This window comes from Papaver somniferum, chromosome 7 (assembly GCF_003573695.1).
Source record: "Papaver somniferum cultivar HN1 chromosome 7, ASM357369v1, whole genome shotgun sequence".
Taxonomy (NCBI): domain Eukaryota; kingdom Viridiplantae; phylum Streptophyta; class Magnoliopsida; order Ranunculales; family Papaveraceae; genus Papaver; species Papaver somniferum.
The window spans coordinates 141,968,633-141,991,111 of record NC_039364.1 but is presented as its reverse complement, the minus strand read 5'-3'; the positions used below and the strand labels follow the sequence as shown (position 1 = coordinate 141,991,111).

General features: G+C 39.0%; 1 long non-coding RNA gene across 1 annotated transcript; it reads right to left on the bottom strand.

The window, feature by feature from the left end:
- Nucleotides 1-18,282: 18,282 nt before the first annotated feature.
- On the bottom strand, nt 18,283-21,633 carry LOC113298618. Its single transcript, XR_003334299.1, has 2 exons — nt 19,221-21,633; nt 18,283-19,135 (listed from the first exon to the last, which is right to left on the bottom strand). It is a non-coding gene; the product is annotated as an uncharacterized LOC113298618 (long non-coding RNA).
- Between the last annotated feature and the right edge of the window lie 846 nt (nt 21,634-22,479).

The following is a 22,479-nucleotide window of genomic DNA, read 5'->3' as shown; positions in this document are numbered from 1 at the left end:
AGAGAAATCGCAACAGCAGTTCCTGTTGCGAAGACGATGTTGGACTGTTACAGAGAAACAAATGGTGACGGAAAATTAAATGCTGTGGTTTACTTCTCTGTTGCAAAATATGATGAAGAAACTGTTGCGATGAAGATAAACGTTGCAGAGCAGTTGAAGAAAAAGAAGACAGTTGGCAAATGGATGAAGAAACCGTGGCCGATTCCTGTTCTTCACGGGCAGCAGCAGAGCAGCAACAGAGTTCTGACTGATTTCTGCTCCTCTGGCCCTCCTTTTCGACTCCCAACTCTCGACAGCCCTTCCCTGTGATAGTAGCAACCTATTTATACACCTAAGCCTCATTGAATCTCGCCATAACTCCTCAAAAATCTTCACAATGAAGAAAAATATTTTTGAGAAAATTTCTTATTTCTTCCTCTGTGTACGTTAATTGTCTTGGAAATCTTCATAAACTGATTGATTGATACGCATCCTAGGAGAATATCTGGGCTTAACTACACAAACATGCAACATCTTTTACGTGTTTTCTTTCCAAAAATGAGACGATATTCTTTTCTCTGTTTTGATTGGGAATTGATTTTCTGGACAAATTTGATCGATCCCAACCACCATAATATCTTCATATACTCATATCACATACCAATTAAGTCTCAGATCTTTAATCTCGTTAAACACCTTCAAATGTCGAATTGAAAATCTGCCAGTAAAGGAAAGAATTTTCCCGCCAAAACAAATTTTGAATTTTGAAAGAAGGTCGCCCCTTATCCAGTGGTCGCCCCTTATCCAAAAGCGAGAGTCCGAATAACACTTGTCCTCCGGGTGCCAAAATCAACTTTTCGAGCCGAATTTTCTTAAAATATTTATTTCCAAAAAATACCTACAAATACATAAAATAACAAAATTAGTACAAAATCGAGTGCCAACAATACGGACATTGAGGACAAATTAGACACAAAAATGTGTCTATCAAATACCCCCAAACTTATTATTTGCTAGTCCTCGAGCAAAATTTATTCTTGAAAAGTGACCGAGTTAATCTCGGGTGGGTTTATCAGAGGTGTACCCACAAAAACCAATACTCCAGACCCTAGCTATCTACGAAAAATCTTGGAAAGCACTAAAGAACCTCCTTGGTTGGCATACTTATTAATTACAGGAGGAAGTACCCTGACGCGAAATTCCAATTGCTGTATACGAGTTTGCACTCAAGCATACTAAAATTCATATAAGTGACAGAGCTCTACTAAGATAGTTTCACGATGGACATCACACTCGGAGTCAGACTAATCACATGAAAAGATTAAGAAGATGGAAAAAGAAAAATGTAGATGGTTGAAAAGCGAACGGTGTTTCCCATATCTGTCTGAAGGCCTCTGCCAAGATGAACCTAACCTAAATGACTGAGATACCGGTCTGACTAATATTAACACACTGGCATATACAAGGGAACCAGTGGTCAATAACTTAAATCTAGATCAACAAACTGGCAAATACAAGGGAACCAGCAGTTGACTACACATAACAATAATCATTTTTTTTTTTTAACTTAACGGCATGAATAGATCTTTTGGATCCAAGCGCATGCTTCTTGTCAGCAGATTACACGATAGTTCCCACGGGTCCTGCATTCCACGCTTGCTTAGGCGACGGAAACAGGGAGAACACACGCATATTGCTATCCAAGTGTTAATACTTATTCCGATTGGTCTAACTGGTCGTTTTTTTTTTTTTTTTTTTTTTTTTTTTTTGAAAAGGTAACTCAGTCACTCTATTTCACCCTAGCAAAGGTAACAACTTGAATCGTGTGCCCCACCAAATCACTTGAAAAAAAAAAAACTAAAAATAGAAAGTGAAAAGGACTCGACAAGATATGGCGAAACTATCATGTTATTTCTAACACCTGAGCTCTGTGCTTTTATGAATAGACTCTATAGATGTTTCCATCTAGTCAGATTGGTTCCTCAACTCCTAAAAAAAAATGTTTCCATCCACTTAGATTGGTTAGTGCTATCCTAAATACGCATAAATTTCTAGGCTCTGGAGTTTATTTATTACGCAACTAAAAAGTTTCTCCCAATACCCCCAAACTTAAATCTAACATTGTCCTCAATGTTCTAAAGATAAAATTAAAAACATGAACAAGGAGAAACGGTTACTATTTGAAGTAAAAGAGTTAAGGAAGGATATTACCGTGTTGCGTGAGATTGGGTTACCTCCCAAGAAGTGCTAAGTTTAAAGTCTTCAGCCAGACTTAGGAAAGGATTAGTCAACTCGAACCATAAAGTAACAGTCGAAATAACTGTGGGTCTTCAAAACTAAATAGAGCTGACCAAAGGAAACTACAATAACCCAAGAAAGTGAACATGTACTGCATACCCTTATCTAGTTTCCTGATGAAGATACCTATGTCCCATTGTGGTTCAGGTTCAGGTTCTATGAAAGGATCTTGATAGAATATTTTCATTGGCTGCGTTTCTTCATAGATGGGATCCGAATCACTAGGTCTTAGAGTCTGTAAAAACTCAAATACGAACTTAGAATCACGAAGTAATAACCTAAATAATTGCGGATCCTCTAAGTCAATCAGATATGACTTACATAGTTGACCACAGTGAGAGTAGTGGTCATTCTTAGGAAAATGTGTCGATTCCATTAACCTAAAGTACTTAGGCTTAGTCTCAGAACTTAATAAGTGACACATTTGAAATCTATACGTTCCCACAATTGGAAGAAAACTATTTGGTGGGAAAACAAAATCAATCTTGGTATTATTGCATGGGTTAACCACATCAACCAGAGGATGGGTTTCTAACATTTGAGACTCTTGTTGGATATCATTAGGTTCTGGAAAACGATTATGAAGATAATCTTGTAAGATGGTTGAGGCATTGATGTCAAGTCCCAAGTGAGGGACCTTACTAAGAGTTAAAGCACATGGAGAATGATACTCACCCCCAAACTTAGAGTTTTCGGCGTCTCTAGATAGACTAGTCATAACCTCCCTAATTTCTAGGTCGGCAATTGATTTTTCTAAGTCAGGTTCATCCTCGCTAATCTCTACGAGTTCATCTAAGACTATTGTTTCTAAATCGTTTGACTCGATCTCAAGATAAACTGGTTCCTCTAAACCATCATCGGTTTCGTAAACAGGATATACTACATCGTCTGAAACGGGGGTATCTCTAGTCAAATCCTCGTCCTTTTGAATAGGTGAATAATTTTTAAAATTATTAGGATCTGAACCAGAAATAATATAATCATTATAAGGCTCAACTGGGGTAACAAATTCCTGATCACTATTCCCACATATTTCAGATTCTTCATCATCACTATCCTCATCATCATGATACAATTTTTGAAATTCAAGAATTCTCAATCTTTGTTCCAAACTACATGGTCTATGTTTATAATATTTCTCATAGATCGTTAGAGGTGATTCCTCAATAAAAGTTGGAGTATCCATATATCGCTGCCCACGCATATATTCACCAAGAGTCATTTCCGAAGACGTCTCTTGATAACGAGAATTTCTAGACATATATTCTCGCAACGTCATCGCAGGTGGCGTCTCCTCAAAAGGATTCATCACCGAAGAAATATAAACTACAGAGGGATTCTATACAATCACAAACAAGGCCGACTCGACTCCACCAAAGCAAACCTAAAGATTTCTAGCAAACAAAAAGCATGATGGCTCCACTTAGATTGTTTCTAGACCAGCTTCTATCTTTCGAAAGGGAATTCGTTGCAATTTGAGCAAACCCCTCTGGAATCAATCCGAGTCAAAGTAAGTTGAATTGAGGCGAGGGAAGCTCAGTGGAGCTTTGATACCCAAGGCCTCACCGCTATCACAAGGCGGCGCAGTCACGCATTCAACTCACAGAAACCATCATGAACTTTGGAGTGTGCTTAAAGAGCAACCAATATTTTTCGAACGAGTTTCCTATTAAGCTCGTTACCCTATCGGTCTCGTTCTATTCCAAATTTTAAGCTTGGGTTCGCGTTAGGTTTCGTTTTCCTAAGGCGGGCAAGAAGGGAACGGTGATGAAATCCGAACCCTTATCTTGTTTAGGCCAGGCCTTGCCCTTTACTAGGAAAATAAAGACAGTCCGGTTCGTCCTCAAACAATTATCACCTTAAGGCAGACAGTAACCCGCTTGCAGGAGATTCGCGGTGTTTCGATTGGACTTACCTCCCGTACCAGACGGGCGATGAACCGTTGTCGTCGACTCGGGCCACGACTCCTATGCCGTGTGCGAACCCGAGGGGCCGAGACGATATAGTAATCGTCGTCCTTCCCTGCACACAGTTTATATAATTTTTTTTTTTTTTTTAATAATACCCTTCCGTAGGGTTAAAAAAAAATAAAGTCCAAGTCAGTCCAAAGTCCAAAATAAATAAAAAAAAAAATTACAGTTTTCCTCACACACTCTAAAAAAAAAAAATTAAAAATTAAATCCTAAAATTGTCCTTTTTTCTTCTCTTTTCGCTTTTCGCTTTAAGATTTTTCCTCTCCAAGTCCTTAGTTTTCACTTTGAACCTGCAAAATAAAGACAAAAAGAAACGTAAAAAGGAACAAACAATTCTAAAAAAAAATAATAAACCTAAAAAAAAAAATCAATCTATATACAAGTCCGCGTCGGCGGCGCCATTTTGTTATAGTATTTTTCAAGAGGTAAGTAAAAGTTCGTTGCTCGGACTTGAATAGATTTTAAAACGAAAATATATGTACAAATTTGTCACAAGATGTTCGAGAGGTATTGGGACTAAGGACTTGGCCAATTCTTCATGCATGTGGTATATTTTATTTGTTCTTAACAATTACTGCTCAAAACATAAATATATGGACTCTTATTTTGCCAAAATAGATTCTCAGAATATTAGTTATAAATCGTAAGCATGGGACATCAAACATTTAAGCAAGCATGCCGCATCAAATAAAATGATAACTAATTAATTAAAATCATTTTTCAATTTTTAATCAGTGCAAAAGTCATAAAAAGAATAAATTAAATTTACCACAATGACGAAAATAGACTCCCTCCGTCGTCCCAATGTTGGGTTTAGCTCCTCATATTAATCATAATCTCAAAATGTTTTATTATTGCTCCAAAGTTGATTACAATTGAGTAAACAATGCAACAGAGAAATCGCAACAGCAGTTCCTGTTGCGAAGACGATGTTGGACTGTTACAGAGAAACAAATGGTGACGGAAAATTAAATGCTGTGGTTTACTTCTCTGTTGCAAAATATGATGAAGAAACTGTTGCGATGAAGATAAACGTTGCAGAGCAGTTGAAGAAACAGTTGCAAATGGATGAAGGAACCGTGGCCGATTCCTTGTTCTTCACGGGCAGCAGCAGCAACAGAGTTCTGAAAACTCTGATTTCTGCTCCTCTGGCCCTCCTTTCGACTCCCAACTCTCGACAGCCCTTCCCTGTGATAGTAGCAACCTATTTATACACCTAAGCCTCATTGAATCTCGCCATAACTCCTCAAAAATCTTCACAATGAAGAAAAATATTTTTGAGAATAATTTCTTATTTCTTCCTCTGTGTACGTTAATTGTCTTGGAAATCTTCATAAACTGATTGATACGCATCCTAGGAGAATATCTGGGCTTAACTACACAAACATGCAACATCTTTTACGTGATTTTCTTTCCAAAAATGAGACGATATTCTTTTCTCTGTTTTGATTGGGAATTGATTTTCTGGACAAATTTGATCGATCCCAACCACCATAATATCTTCATATACTCATATCACATATACCCATTAAGTCTCAGCTCTTTAATCTCGTTAAAACACCTTCAAATGTCGAATTGAAAATCTGCCAGTAAAGGAAAGAATTTTCCCGCCAAAACAAATTTTGAATTTTGAAAGAAGGTCGCCCCTTATCCAGTGGTCGCCCCTTATCCAAAAGCGAGAGTCCGAATAACACTTGTCCTCCGGGTGCCAAAATCAACTTTTCGAGCCGAATTTTCTTAAAATATTTATTTCCAAAAAATACCTACAAATACATAAAATAACAAAATTAGTACAAAATCGAGTGCCAACAATACGGACATTGAGGACAAATTAGACACAAAAATGTGTCTATCAAATACCCCCAAACTTATTATTTGCTAGTCCTCGAGCAAAATTTATTCTTGAAAAGTGACCGAGTTAATCTCGGGTGGGTTTATCAGAGGTGTACCCACAAAAACCAATACTCCAGACCCTAGCTATCTACGAAAAATCTTGGAAAGCACTAAAGAACCTCCTTGGTTGGCATACTTATTAATTACAGGAGGAAGTACCCTGACGCGAAATTCCAATTGTTGTATACGAGTTTGCACTCAAGCATACTAAAATTCATATAAGTGACAGAGCTCTACTACTAAGATAGTTTCACGATGGACATCACACTCGGAGTCAGACTAATCACATGAAAAGATTAAGAAGATGGAAAAAGAAAAATGTAGATGGTTGAAAAGCGAACGGTGTTTCCCATATCTGTCTGAAGGCCTCTGCCAAGATGAACCTAACCTAAATGACTGAGATACCGGTCTGACTAATATTAACACACTGGCATATACAAGGGAACCAGTGGTCAATAACTTAAATCTAGATCAACAAACTGGCAAATACAAGGGAACCAGCAGTTGACTACACATAACAATAATTTTTTTTTTTTAACTTAACGGCATGAATAGATCTTTTGGATCCAAGCGCATGCTTCTTGTCAGCAGATTACACGATAGTTCCCACGGGTCCTGCATTCCACGCTTGCTTAGGCGACGGAAACAGGGAGAACACACGCATATTGCTATCCAAGTGTTAATACTTATTCCGATTGGTCTAACTGGTCCGGTCTTTTTTTTTTTTTTTTTTTTTTTGGTAACTCAGTCACTCTATTTCACCCTAGCAAAGGTAACAACTTGAATCGTGTGCCCCACCAAATCACTTGAAAAAAAGAAAATAAAAATAGAAAGTGAAAAGGACTCGACAAGATATGGCGAAACTATCATGTTATTTCTAACACCTGAGCTCTGTGCTTTTATGAATAGACTCTATAGATGTTTCCATCTAGTCAGATTGGTTCCTCAACTCCTAAAAAAAAATGTTTCCATCCACTTAGATTGGTTAGTGCTATCCTAAATACGCATAAATTTCTAGGCTCTGGAGTTTATTTATTACGCAACTAAAAAGTTTCTCCCAATACCCCCAAACTTAAATCTAACATTGTCCTCAATGTTCTAAAGATAAAATTAAAAACATGAACAAGGAGAAACGGTTACTATTTGAAGTAAAAGAGTTAAGGAAGGATATTACCGTGTTGCGTGAGATTGGGTTACCTCCCAAGAAGTGCTAAGTTTAAAGTCTTCAGCCAGACTTAGGAAAGGATTAGTCAACTCGAACCATAAAGTAACAGTCGAAATAACTGTGGGTCTTCAAAACTAAATAGAGCTGACCAAAGGAAACTACAATAACCCAAGAAAGTGAACATGTACTGCATACCCTTATCTAGTTTCCTGATGAAGATACCTATGTCCCATTGTGGTTCAGGTTCAGGTTCTATGAAAGGATCTTGATAGAATATTTTCATTGGCTGCGTTTCTTCATAGATGGGATCCGAATCACTAGGTCTTAGAGTCTGTAAAAACTCAAATACGAACTTAGAATCACGAAGTAATAACCTAAATAATTGCGGATCCTCTAAGTCAATCAGATATGACTTACATAGTTGACCACAGTGAGAGTAGTGGTCATTCTTAGGAAAATGTGTCGATTCCATTAACCTAAAGTACTTAGGCTTAGTCTCAGAACTTAATAAGTGACACATTTGAAATCTATACGTTCCCACAATTGGAAGAAAACTATTTGGTGGGAAAACAAAATCAATCTTGGTATTATTGCATGGGTTAACCACATCAACCAGAGGATGGGTTTCTAACATTTGAGACTCTTGTTGGATATCATTAGGTTCTGGAAAACGATTATGAAGATAATCTTGTAAGATGGTTGAGGCATTGATGTCAAGTCCCAAGTGAGGGACCTTACTAAGAGTTAAAGCAATGGAGAATGATACTCACCCCCAAACTTAGAGTTTTCGGCGTCTCTAGATAGACTGTCATAACCTCCCTAATTTCTAGGTCGGCAATTGATTTTTCTAAGTCAGGTTCATCCTCGCTAATCTCTACGAGTTCATCTAAGACTATTGTTTCTAAATCGTTTGACTCGATCTCAAGATAAACTGGTTCCTCTAAACCATCATCGGTTTCGTAAACAGGATATACTACATCGTCTGAAACGGGGTATCTCTAGTCAAATCCTCGTCCTTTTGAATAGGTGAATAATTTTTAAAATTATTAGGATCTGAACCAGAAAATAACATAATCATTATAAGGCTCAACTGGGGTAACAAATTCCTGATCACTATTCCCACATATTTCAGATTCTTCATCATCACTATCCTCATCATCATGATACAATTTTTGAAATTCAAGAATTCTCAATCTTTGTTCCAAACTACATGGTCTATGTTTATAATATTTCTCATAGATCGTTAGAGGTGATTCCTCAATAAAAGTTGGAGTATCCATATATCGCTGCCCACGCATATATTCACCAAGAGTCATTTCCGAAGACGTCTCTTGATAACGAGAATTTCTAGACATATATTCTCGCAACGTCATCGCAGGTGGCGTCTCCTCAAAAGGATTCATCACCGAAGAAATATAAACTACAGAGGGATTCTATACAATCACAAACAAGGCCGACTCGACTCCACCAAAGCAAACCTAAAGATTTCTAGCAAACAAAAAGCATGATGGCTCCACTTAGATTGTTTCTAGACCAGCTTCTATCTTTCGAAAGGGAATTCGTTGCAATTTGAGCAAACCCCTCTGGAATCAATCCGAGTCAAAGTAAGTTGAATTGAGGCGAGGGAAGCTCAGTGGAGCTTTGATACCCAAGGCCTCACCGCTATCACAAGGCGGCGCAGTCACGCATTCAACTCACAGAAACCATCATGAACTTTGGAGTGTGCTTAAAGAGCAACCAATATTTTTCGAACGAGTTTCCTATTAAGCTCGTTACCCTATCGGTCTCGTTCTATTCCAAATTTTAAGCTTGGGTTCGCGTTAGGTTTCGTTTTCCTAAGGCGGGCAAGAAGGAACGGTGATGAAATCCGAACCCTTATCTTGTTTAGGCCAGGCCTTGCCCTTTACTAGGAAAATAAAGACAGTCCGGTTCGTCCTCAAACAATTATCACCTTAAGGCAGACAGTAACTCGCTTACAGGAGATTCGCGAGTGTTTCGATGGACTTACCTCCCGTACCAGACGGGCGATGAACCGTTGTCGTCGACTCGGGCCACGACTCCTATGCCGTGTGCGAACCCGAGGGGCCGAGACGATATAGTAATCGTCGTCCTTCCCTGCACACAGTTTATATAATTTTTTTTTTTTTTTTTAATAATACCCTTCCGTAGGGTTAAAAAAAGAATAAAGTCCAATTGTTCAAAGTCCAAAGTCCAAATAAATAAAAAAATTACAGTTTTCCTCACACACTCTAAAAAAAAAAATTAAAAATTAAATCCTAAAATTGTCCTTTTTTCTTCTCTTTCTCTTTTCGCTTTTCGCTTTAAGCTTTTTCCTCTCCAAGTCCTTAGCTCCACTTCGAACCTGCAAAAAAAGACAAAAAGAAACGTAAAAAGGAACAAACAATTCTAAAAAAAAATAATAAACCTAAAAAAAAAATCAATCTATATACAAGTCCCGTCGGCGGCGCCATTTTGTTATAGTATTTTTCAAGAGGTAAGTAAAAGTTCGTTGCTCGGACTTGAATAGATTTTAAAACGAAAATATATGTACAAATTTGTCACAAGATGTTCGAGAGGTATTGGGACTAAGGACTTGGCCAATTCTTCATGCATGTGGTATATTTTTTATTATTCTTAACAATTACTGCTCAAAACATAAATATATGGACTCTTATTTTGCCAAAATAGATTCTCAGAATATTAGTTATAAATCGTAAGCATGGGACATCAAACATTTAAGCAAGCATGCCGCATCAAATAAAATGATAACTAATTAATTAAAATCATTTTTCAATTTTTAATCAGTGCAAAAGTCATAAAAAGAATAAATTAAATTTACCACAATGACGAAAATAGACTCCCTCCGTCGTCCCAATGTTGGGTTTAGCTCCTCATATTAATCATAATCTCAAAATGTTTTATTATTGCTCCAAAGTTGATTACAATTGAGTAAACAATGCAACAGAGAAATCGCAACAGCAGTTCCTGTTGCGAAGACGATGTTGGACTGTTACAGAGAAACAAATGGTGACGGAAAATTAAATGCTGTGGTTTACTTCTCTGTTGCAAAATATGATGAAGAAACTGTTGCGATGAAGATAAACGTTGCAGAGCAGTTGAAGAAACAGTTGCAAATGGATGAAGGAACCGTGGCCGATTCCTTGTTCTTCACGGGCAGCAGCAGCAACAGAGTTCTGAAAACTCTGATTTCTGCTCCTCTGGCCCTCCTTTCGACTCCCAACTCTCGACAGCCCTTCCCTGTGATAGTAGCAACCTATTTATACACCTAAGCCTCATTGAATCTCGCCATAACTCCTCAAAAATCTTCACAATGAAGAAAAATATTTTTGAGAATAATTTCTTATTTCTTCCTCTGTGTACGTTAATTGTCTTGGAAATCTTCATAAACTGATTGATACGCATCCTAGGAGAATATCTGGGCTTAACTACACAAACATGCAACATCTTTTACGTGATTTTCTTTCCAAAAATGAGACGATATTCTTTTCTCTGTTTTGATTGGGAATTGATTTTCTGGACAAATTTGATCGATCCCAACCACCATAATATCTTCATATACTCATATCACATATACCCATTAAGTCTCAGATCTTTAATCTCGTTAAAACACCTTCAAATGTCGAATTGAAAATCTGCCAGTAAAGGAAAGAATTTTCCCGCCAAAACAAATTTTGAATTTTGAAAGAAGGTCGCCCTTATCCAGTGGTCGCCCCTTATCCAAAAGCGAGAGTCCGAATAACACTTGTCCTCCGGGTGCCAAAATCAACTTCTCGAGCCGAATTTTCTTAAAATATTTATTTCCAAAAAATACCTACAAATACATAAAAACAAAATTAGTACAAAATCGAGTGCCAACAATACGGACATTGAGGACAAATTAGACACAAAAATGTGTCTATCAAATACCCCCAAACTTATTATTTGCTAGTCCTCGAGCAAAATTTATTCTTGAAAAGTGACCGAGTTAATCTCGGGTGGGTTTATCAGAGGTGTACCCACAAAAACCAATACTCCAGACCCTAGCTATCTACGAAAAATCTTGGAAAGCACTAAAGAACCTCCTTGGTTGGCATACTTATTAATTACAGGAGGAAGTACCCTGACGCGAAATTCCAATTGTGTATACGAGTTTGCACTCAAGCATACTAAAATTCATATAAGTGACAGAGCTCTACTAAGATAGTTTCACGATGGACATCACACTCGGAGTCAGACTAATCACATGAAAAGATTAAGAAGATGGAAAAAGAAAAATGTAGATGGTTGAAAAGAACGGTGTTTCCCATATCTGTCTGAAGGCCTCTGCCAAGGTGAACCTAACCTAAATGACTGAGATACCGGTCTGACTAATATTAACACACTGGCATATACAAGGGAACCAGTGGTCAATAACTTAAATCTAGATCAACAAACTGGCAAATACAAGGGAACCAGCAGTTGACTACACATAACAATAACATTTTTTTTTTTTTAACTTAACGGCATGAATAGATCTTTTGGATCCAAGCGCATGCTTCTTGTCAGCAGATTACACGATAGTTCCCACGGGTCCTGCATTCCACGCTTGCTTAGGCGACGGAAACAGGGAGAACACACGCATATTGCTATCCAAGTGTTAATACTTATTCCGATTGGTCTAACTGGTCCGGTCTTTTCTTTTTTTTTTTTTTTTTTGGGTAACTCAGTCACTCTATTTCACCCTAGCAAAGGTAACAACTTGAATCGTGTGCCCCACCAAATCACTTGAAACAAAAGAAAAATAAAAATAGAAAGTGAAAAGGACTCGACAAGATATGGCGAAACTATCATGTTATTTCTAACACCTGAGCTCTGTGCTTTTATGAATAGACTCTATAGATGTTTCCATCTAGTCATATTGGTTCCTCAACTCCTAAAAAAATATTTCCATCCACTTAGATTGGTTAGTGCTATCCTAAATACGCATAAATTTCTAGGCTCTGGAGTTTATTTATTACGTAACTAAAAAGTTTCTCCCAATACCCCCAAACTTAAATCTAACATTGTCCTCAATGTTCTAAAGATAAAATTAAAAACATGAACAAGGAGAAACGGTTACTATTTGAAGTAAAAGAGTTAAGGAAGGATATTACCGTGTTGCGTGAGATTGGGTTACCTCCCAAGAAGTGCTAAGTTTAAAGTCTTCAGCCAGACTTAGGAAAGGATTAGTCAACTCGAACCATAAAGTAACAGTCGAAATAACTGTGGGTCTTCAAAACTAAATAGAGCTGACCAAAGGAAACTACAATAACCCAAGAAAGTGAACATGTACTGCATACCCTTATCTAGTTTCCTGATGAAGATACCTATGTCCCATTGTGGTTCAGGTTCAGGTTCTATGAAAGGATCTTGATAGAATATTTTCATTGGCTGCGTTTCTTCATAGATGGGATCCAAATCACTAGGTCTTAGAGTATGTAAAAACTCAAATACGAACTTAGAATCACGAAGTAATAACCTAAATAATTGCGGATCCTCTAAGTCAATCAGATATGACTTACATAGTTGACCACAGTGAGAGTAGTGGTCATTCTTAGGAAAATGTGTCGATTCCATTAACCTAAAGTACTTAGGCTTAGTCTCAGAACTTAATAAGTGACACATTTGAAATCTATACGTTCCCACAATTGGAAGAAAACTATTTGGTGGGAAAACAAAATCAATCTTGGTATTATTGCATGGGTTAACCACATCAACCAGAGGATGGGTTTCTAACATTTGAGACTCTTGTTCTGAAAACTCTGATTTCTGCTCCTCTGGCCCTCCTTTCGACTCCCAACTCTCGACAGCCCTTCCCTGTGATATTAGCAACCTATTTATACACCTAAGCCTCATTGAATCTCGCCATAACTCCTCAAAAATCTTCACAATGAAGAAAAATATTTTTGAGCATAATTTCTTATTTCTTCCTCTGTGTACGTTAATTGTCTTGGAAATCTTCATAAACTGATTGATACGCATCCTAGGAGAATATCTGGGCTTAACTACACAAACATGCAACATCTTTTACGTGATTTTCTTTCCAAAAATGAGACGATATTCTTTTCTATGTTTTGATTGGGAATTGATTTTCTGGACAAATTTGATCGATCCCAACCACCATAATATCTTCATATACTCATATCACATATACCAATTAAGTCTCAGATCTTTAATCTCGTTAAAACACCTTCAAATGTCGAATTTAAAATCTGCCAGTAAAGGAAAGAATTTTCCCGCCAAAACAAATTTTGAATTTTGAAAGAAGGTCGCCCTTTATCCAGTGGTCGCCCCTTATCCAAAAGCGAGAGTCCGAATAACACTTGTCCTCCGGGTGCCAAAATCAACTTCTCGAGCCGAATTTTCTTAAAATATTTATTTCCAAAAAATACCTACAAATACATAAAATAACAAAATTAGTACAAAAATCGAGTGCCAACAATACGGACATTGAGGACAAATTAGACACAAAAATGTGTCTATCAACCGGGTCGATTAAGATTATTGTGAGGTGATTGATAATACTAGGTTGTTCCTCGGGAATATAAGTCTGGGTTATCAATTGGTTCATGTTCGCCTTGATTTATCAAAAGACGGAAAAAAAACTTGTAGGTTTATTTGTGGGAGACAGATTTATCTACTCTGTAGAATTTTCTGTGTGATACAGATTTTTTTATTAAAGTATTCGACTTTGGGTCGTAGCAACTCTTAGTAGTGGGTGAGATCAACTAAGGGAATCAAGTGCGCAGTATCCTGCTGGGATCAGAGACGTAAGGAGCGCAACTGTACCTTGAATCAGTGTGAAGCGTCTAATGTCCAGAACGAAGTTAGTTTTTAGTAGGCTAATGTCTGTAGCGGCTTAATACAGTGTGGTGTTCAATCTGGACTAGGTCCAAGGATTTTTCTGCATTTGCGGTTTCCTCGTTAACAAAATTCTGGTGTCTGTGTTATTTCTATTCCGCATTATATTTTGTTATATAATTGAAATATCACAGGTTGTGCGTTTGAATCAATCGATTGGAAATCCGACCTTTGATTGTTGATTGATATTGATTGATCCTTGAACATTGGTCTTTGGTATTTTTCAAGTGATTTCTCTTGTATTCAATTAGACTCGCTGATTTCTATTTGCTTGAGTATTGAATCGAGAAAAAGAGATATAACTCTTTGATATACTTTTTATAGATTGTGTCTTGTTGATTCTCTTAAAAGTATATTGGGAGTTTGTCCATACAGATTTCTAAGTGAAATATTGGGTGTGGTTGTTAGACCCCCGCTTTTTCAACAAGTACGTGCTTTGAAGAGTGAACTCGAATCTTCAACCAAAAGACTTGAAGACAAGATGGATAATCTTGAATACATGATTGATTTAATCGAAGATGAGCTTGATGACTATAGGGAGTACAAGAAGAGTCTTCAAAGTAAGTGAAATGATTTTTATTAAATTTTTTGTTTAAGAAACTTCTTATGAGAATTTATTCTCGTGTTTTTAAGAAGGATAACTAGGGTTTGGAATAGCCATTATTGTGATTACACATAACTATGTCCAACGTTTTTCATCTTCAATGTTTTTAGATTTATTTATTAAAATTCTAAAGTTTATTTGGAAGATGATTTTGCAGTATTAACATTTATGGTTTTATATATTGCAACTTGTTATGGGATATGTGTGTTTGCGTCCGTGAACTATGATTGTCCCATACGTAGTCAAAAGTTAAGTCTTTCATATGTCGGTATGCAAGTACTGATAAAGGATTGAATGAAATTTTGACAAACAAAAGATAAGCCTATTATGTCATTATGAAAATATTGATGGAAGATAGGATGAGCTTTTGTTTACAAAGATTGAGTCTATTATATGTCATTGTGCAAATGGTGATAAAGAATAGAATGAATCTTTGTTTATTCCGCAGTATTGATCTTCCCTGATCCATATTTTTATGTAAATACTGTGCGGTTCTGTAAGTTCTCTTATGTGAGCATTTCCGATTAAATTAATCATAGGTTCTCTTGTGGTTAATTTAATTGAGATTTTTGGATACAAATTCATGTTTCATGTGATTTGTTAATGAAAAAGCGGGAGTATAACAACGACACCCAATATTTCGATTAGCAATCTGTATGGACTAACTCCAATATACTTTCATGAGAATCAACTAGACTCAATCTTAACAAAGTATATCAAAGAGTTCTAATATCTTTATTTCACAATTGTTAATGGTGGTTTTTAGCTTAGGGTTAAAACCGTAAAACCTTACATCTGACATGACGTCACTACGACAACTTGCGCATTTATTAAATCATTCAACATGCCTACATAAGAACTACCAGGGTACCTTTTTTTTATATACATGTGTCATGTTCCACGGCAGAACCCTTAGTATTGACCGATATCATCTTCGTACATACCAAACCCTAATTCTCACACATCCGTGCCAATAGAAAAGCGTGTCATCCACATCTCCGCGCCAAGGCATGCCAGCATCACCACCGTGCCAATGGAAAACCATGCCAGTCACGTCTCCGCGCCAAGGCATCCAACCATGTCAGCTGCACCACCGTGCCAATGGAAAACCATGCCAGCCACGTCTCCGCGCCAAGGCATGCCAACCATGCCAGCCGCACCACCGTGCCAATGAAAAATCATGCCAGCCACGTCTCCGCGCCAAGGCATGCCAACCATGCCAGCCGCACCACCGTGCCAAGGCATGCCTGTCATGCCTCCATGCCACTGGCTGCCAAAAGAAGGGTTGCAACAATCAACGACCACCCTTCCTCCTGAGATGCAAATCTCAGCCGTACAAGCTTGCCACTGAACATACGGCGACTTTTGGCCCAATGCCAAGCCCTAATTTTGGTCGCGCCTAAACTATGTCAAAACCCTAGTTCTGGCCGCGCCTAAACTACGCCAAAATCATAGATTGGCCGCGCCTAAACCATGTCACTGGCTGCAAACGAAGGGTTGCAACAATCAACGACCACCCTTCCACCTGAGATACAGATCTCAGCCATCCAAGTTCGCCACCTAACGCATGGCAACTTCCAGCCCAAGGCTAAACATCACGGTTTTGCCAAAACCCTAATTTTGGTCGCGCCTAAACTATGCCGAAGCCATGCCGGTCCTACCACATGCCGCTGGATGCCAAACGAAGGGTTGCAACAATCAACGACCACCTTTCCTCCTGAGATACGAATCTCAGCCATACAAACTTGCCACCGAACGATTTGTGGCAATCTCTTGGCCACGACGCTAATACCCTAATTTGGTCGTGCCAAGAGCACGCAAGCGCTGCAACCATGCCGCTGGTTGCCAAACGAAGGGTTGCAACAATCTACGGCTACCCTTCCTCCTGAGATGCAGATCTTATCCGTACAAACCTTCCACCAAACGACTCGTGGCAATGTCTTGACTGCGAAGCTAACTCTTGGTCACGACACCAACTTAGCCGCAATGCTAACTCTCTAGTCACGACACCAACCTGGCTACAATGCCTACTCTTTGGTCACGGCACCAATGTCACTACAAACGCCAAATCCTTTGGCCACGCCACAAGTAGCAACATGCTACACGTTTTCCACGAAAATACACGAGACATCAAAACATGTCACAAACTGGGGGATGCTCATTGGGGTATTGGTCTGGCGGTTTACAGCGTGTAGCGTACACTACGCCCGTTACTAGAAAGTATCATAAGAGTGAGGCGGTTAGTAAACACAAGAAGTAATGGTGAAACATTTCCTTCATTATGGAAACATCAACTCCAAGCATTACCCGTTACCGTTTTCTTCCATTTACTCAACCGTTTCCACTTCTTACGAGACCAGGGTACGTTTCGCTGCGACTTGTATAAATAGGTCTTACCTATTTCCACCAAACACAAGTTTGGGTCAGGAGCGTACAACACTCAGAAATCACTTGTTAGATTTCCAATCTGCTAGCGTTTTCACTTTCTGATACAAGTCGTCAAACAAGTACTCTTTCAGAATCAACTATTCTGGTCTCAACACTCTCTTCGCTTCCTTCCCTATGACCGACCCTTCTCCTTCACTTTGTGACCGAAGAAAATATGGAACGACCATTTCTTGGTTTAGGCCGGATTTGTACAGATTGATCTCTCGAATCAAAGTACTCCCTTGTAGTACACTGTTTAGGGTTTAGACTCGTTTCTCACTCACTCACGCGAAATTACCAAAATCAGCTGAAACCATTTTCACCCTCAAACAATTGGCGACCACAGTGGGAGATTATTCTCTCGGTTACAAATTCAACTCTCGTTTCCATCATCCTACCAGCGAATGCCATACTTTGAAGCGTCCAAGAAGAGCGGGTTTCAGGAGAATTGCGTCTGGAGACTAGGGATTCTCCGCCTTACTATGGATCGCCGTGAAGATGTTCCACAAACAACAAAAAGAGCGACTGGGGACTTCTTACAACAACGAGGGCATCACGTGAAGACTCGGATTCACTCCCTGGAAATTCAGTTTTGGTGAAAGACCCTAAAACGAGTAAGTTTTCCAGGTGATGTTTACATGACCTGTCGTTTGGATTTTCACATTTTCCATGGAAGCCGATGACCCAATCATCCCAAGGCTTCTTATATTTTCCTTCTCGAGCAACATTCACGGTCACAATTTTCCCGGATGATTTGCTACTTACACTCGCAGTTCAGATTTTGACACATCAATTGATCAAAAGGCTGTTATTCCAAAATAATCCAAAACTCTTATAAAAAGCAGTCATCTATCAATCCAAAAACCAGAAAAAACCAAACCATAAACTAGGCGTTTTTTTTGCCTTTCAAAAAAAAAAAACCTAAGGAAAGAAAGTTCAGAAAATAAAACGCTCAAGGAAAATCATCCAATAATGGCTTGCTCTTCTTGGAGGAAGCTTCCTTCGTGCTTTCGAGAGCTGCCCGTTTCAGCTTCAACTTCCTGGACAACCTTTTGATCTTCGCCTCCTGCTGTGCGACCTCATCCATGGAAATGCCTTCAACCGCCATGGTATGCAACTTTTCGATCTTAGAGAAACCTTCAACAAACCAGGAAACGTTGAACCCGTGGTCCACGCATACGTCACGATGGAACTTCCAGCTTGAGGCCACGTCCTCAGAAACGGTATGGCCAGTCACTTTGCACATGTCGTCAATCGAAGATAAAGCTTCCTCCACACGCTTGACCAGCGCGAACCTACTAGTGACCTTTTTGGTTGCTGCGATGTGTCCATACCTTTCCGATATCTTGATATATAGCGTCTCGTATTTGGCTCACGCTGAAGCCACCGACCAGCACATGATATGGATAGGGAACCAGGTATGGAGGAACAAAGGTGGCACCCGTAACTGAATCAGCAACCAGCAAGGGATTTCTAACTACAATTGCGCCAGCAGTCACTGGAGTACTCTCAGCCACTCGAGTCGCGGCAACGTCTTCGGGATGATCAACTTCAATGTCCAAGTCGCCAGCCGGCGCGGTTTCTGTAGTTGAAGGTACGATCACTTCTTCACCGTGGCGAGTTTCTACTTCAAGGCCAACCTCGAGAACGGTTTTCTCCTGGGATATCAAGATTTTGGTTTTACTTCAAAAAAAAAAAAACAGATGGAAGACTCACTGATTCACTTTCGGACCCACAGGAGGAAGACTCAACACTACTGTCAGAAGAACTATTCTCGCCGTTACTGGACTCCGAACTTTCTTCCTTCTCGGATTCCCCTTCACCACGGATAGGTTCGACATCACCGCCCTCCGTCTCAAGAAACGTTGTTTTCTGACTACTTCCAAGTTTGGTAAAGGCGTTCACGCTGCTGAGACCCTGGGCAAGGCACAAGGACAGACGCTCAGAAAAGAGACGAGGATATACGCAATCCAACTAAAATCAGGAAGAAAATTATACGTACTCGCATATTAAAAGAACTGAAAGTCGGAAGAGTCGTCGAATCCGACTGGGAACATCTGCACGACTTTTAGACCTTCGCTCCTTCGCTTGGGGACTGTCCCCATCCGGGCAAACGGATTTTCGCTTGGTCGAAGAGGGGCCCTCAACAATAGAAGATGAAATGAAGAAGATGAAAAATAAATGAAAGCAAACCCTAATCGCCGCTCTCCAAAACTTCAAGTAGAAAAATACGCGATATCTAAAGAAAGTAGAAACTTTCTCCTTTTGTAGCTTTTCATCTTTCCAAAATTAGATCTTCAAAGCCCAAAGTCCAATAACAAGATGTCCACCAAGCCCACATAAAAGAAATACCCATGTAAAAATTTGCCACAAATATCTCGCCGGAAACTGGTGCTAGCGTCGGAACTTAGCCGGAGAAGTGCTCAGGTGACCGGCGAAGTCCACCCGGTCACCGGTCAAATGAATCAACTCGGTCGGGTCAACTGAGTCAAGCCGACAGAGTCAAAGCATGAGTCAGAGTCTGAATCAATACCGAGTCAGCTAATTGCATAATCTGACTAGTCTGAATTGAATAGCCAAGGCCAAGGCTTCACAAATTTCATTTCCAGCCATGTTGGCTATTCATCCTGCAATTTCCATTTTCTTGTCTGCATCCATTCCATCAGCTTCATCTCATATTTGCTTGTAATTTCAACTGCACACTAGCTCAACTGCAACGTTTTGCAATATGCCATCACCGATCAACACCATTTACGTCAGCTGAGTACCATTACCTAGCCATTGCCTTCACCCCTTTTGGTCATTGCAGCACTAACTGCAACTGCAGCATCACAACAAACTGCAACACAATCCCCAGGCAATCAACATCAATGGCACTAACTTCGCCTTCTCAGCCAACCAATTTCAGTGACTGCCACAACAGCTCATTCATCATTCACTGCTCCATTCTCTCTGCAATATAGCTCAAGAACAAGCTTCTCAGCATACATCTGAGCTGCATTCACCAGTTCAACACTAGTACACTCTTGCCTGCACTCTCAAATTCATAAGCAACCCAACAATCCTACACAAACATCTAACCTGCAATACTGAGTTCTCGGACTCGGACCCTACTAACTACAGATTCATTCCACCAACAACTTGAACTGCATCTCCAGACTTCAACCTTATACCAATGTATTAACTGTAGATGCACCTTCAGTTCCAGTACATCACCGCCATTAACAACTTGAACTGCACTGCTAACAGTGCAGCATCAACACCCTTTGAGCCATCTAATCCAATTTAGATTTGTTATCTTCCATGGCCTCACTGCAACTTCACAATATAGCAACAGCTTCAGCACAACCAGCTACTCATACCCATGAAAGTCACTAAATCCACCTGCTAACTCTCAACTGCATAATCCATCTTCTCAACCACCTGACTCATGTGCACAACCTCCAGCCAACAACACACAACATTAACACATTCCCATCTATTTTCTCTTCTTCCATGTTCTTCTCAGTACCAATTTCAACATCATTTCCTCCCTCTCTAGCTTTACCAGCTCCAATAGCTCAACACAGCCAACCTGTACTTCATTTGCTCATCTCACTAAACTCAACATCATCACCTGCATCAGTTCAATAACCTGCAAACCACAATCCTGTTGCTTCCAGTTGAACCAACATCTCTTCTGTCTGCTCTATTTCCTTGCTCAGCCTTCCTTTGAATCTGAACTGTTATACCCATCAGAACCACCATGAGCTCAATCATCTCTGCCTTCAGATCTCACTGAACTTCATAATTTCTTGTCTTGACTTCAACCATCGATACAAACAACTTGAGTTCTTCCTCCCTGATTCACCAGATTCATACCTAATCTTTGTGAACTCAACCATCATCTTCAATTAACGGCGTCAGAACTCGAAACCCTTGTAATCTTCTCAGCTTCTTCTCAGAACTTCATTAATCGAACCCAATTTCTTTCTTGTCTTCTCATCTTTCAAACCCTAGCCATTAGAACCACTCTCTGATTCTTAATCCTGTAATGACAGCAGCTCGACCTCAACCTCAAATTACAATAAACCCGTCTAACAATTCTTCTTCATCTCAGATTCAATCTGATTTTCTCTGTTCTAAACTTGGATTCACCGAACCCATCTCTAATTACTCCACAGCAGCTGTATCAAAGCAGCACCATCTTCTTCTCAATTTCAACAGCAAACAATTCGATCTATCCCATCGTGTTCTTCTTTAATTCATCCTCACTGTAATGATGCCGCCACTCCTCTCTTGATTTCAGGTGGTGAAAGAAGAAACTAGATAACTGCTACAACAGCAGAGACCGACGTAAATGCATCGATCATTCTTTGCTATAGGTGTTATTTTTTATTTTTCAATTGAAAATGTGCAATATCTAGGAATTTTCTTATTATTTCATTAAATTGTATTAAATATTTTGGCCAAATTTTTTGTGGCTGAATAGCAGGATTAAGTGTTATACTATCCACGGCCAGGACCCAAAGTCCATATACCAAACCATCCGATGTTCTTGGTGGCTCCATGGCTTTCTTTAAGTAGGTCGTAGCTATCACCTATCTTAACCTTATATTGTTCCACGTTGCACCTTACCCCAATGCATGAATACCAATTTTCCATTGTTTTTGGAAAATATAAGGATTGTTTTCTAATTTTACGCTATAATACATAAACCTAGTCTTTTTCATTTTTTTTAGTTCGACTGTTGTTTCTATCATTTGTACAAAAAAAAAAACTCATCTCTCTCCATCTATCCTTTTGTAAAGAAGAACTCTACTATTTTTTTGGACTTGAGTGCATTTTATTTGCTTTGTGTTTGTAGATAGTGATGGGAATTTGATTTCCTTCTCATATTTCCTTCTCATATTTCGATTTCATTTGCAATTTCTTCGATTCAACTCTTCTTTGATGGCAGTGAGGAAACTGGTAGTTTTTTTAATTGCAAACGCAGGAGAGTTGTTAATTTATGGTTTGATTGCTAAGAATACTACACTACTTACTACAAGAACAGGAGATTCAATAGGTTTGATTCTAGAAGTTTGGGATTCTGGGATATTGGAGATTTGGGAAAAAATTGTAAGTGTGGGGCTTTGGGATATTTGAGATTTGGGTAAAATTGGTGCTCAAGGGAAGATGGGTTTGTCACATGTTCTTCGGTCATTAAACAGAATCATAAGAGAACGACAGTAACTGCTGTGTAAGGAAGAGATGAAGGTTCTGTAAGAATTTTAAGTTTT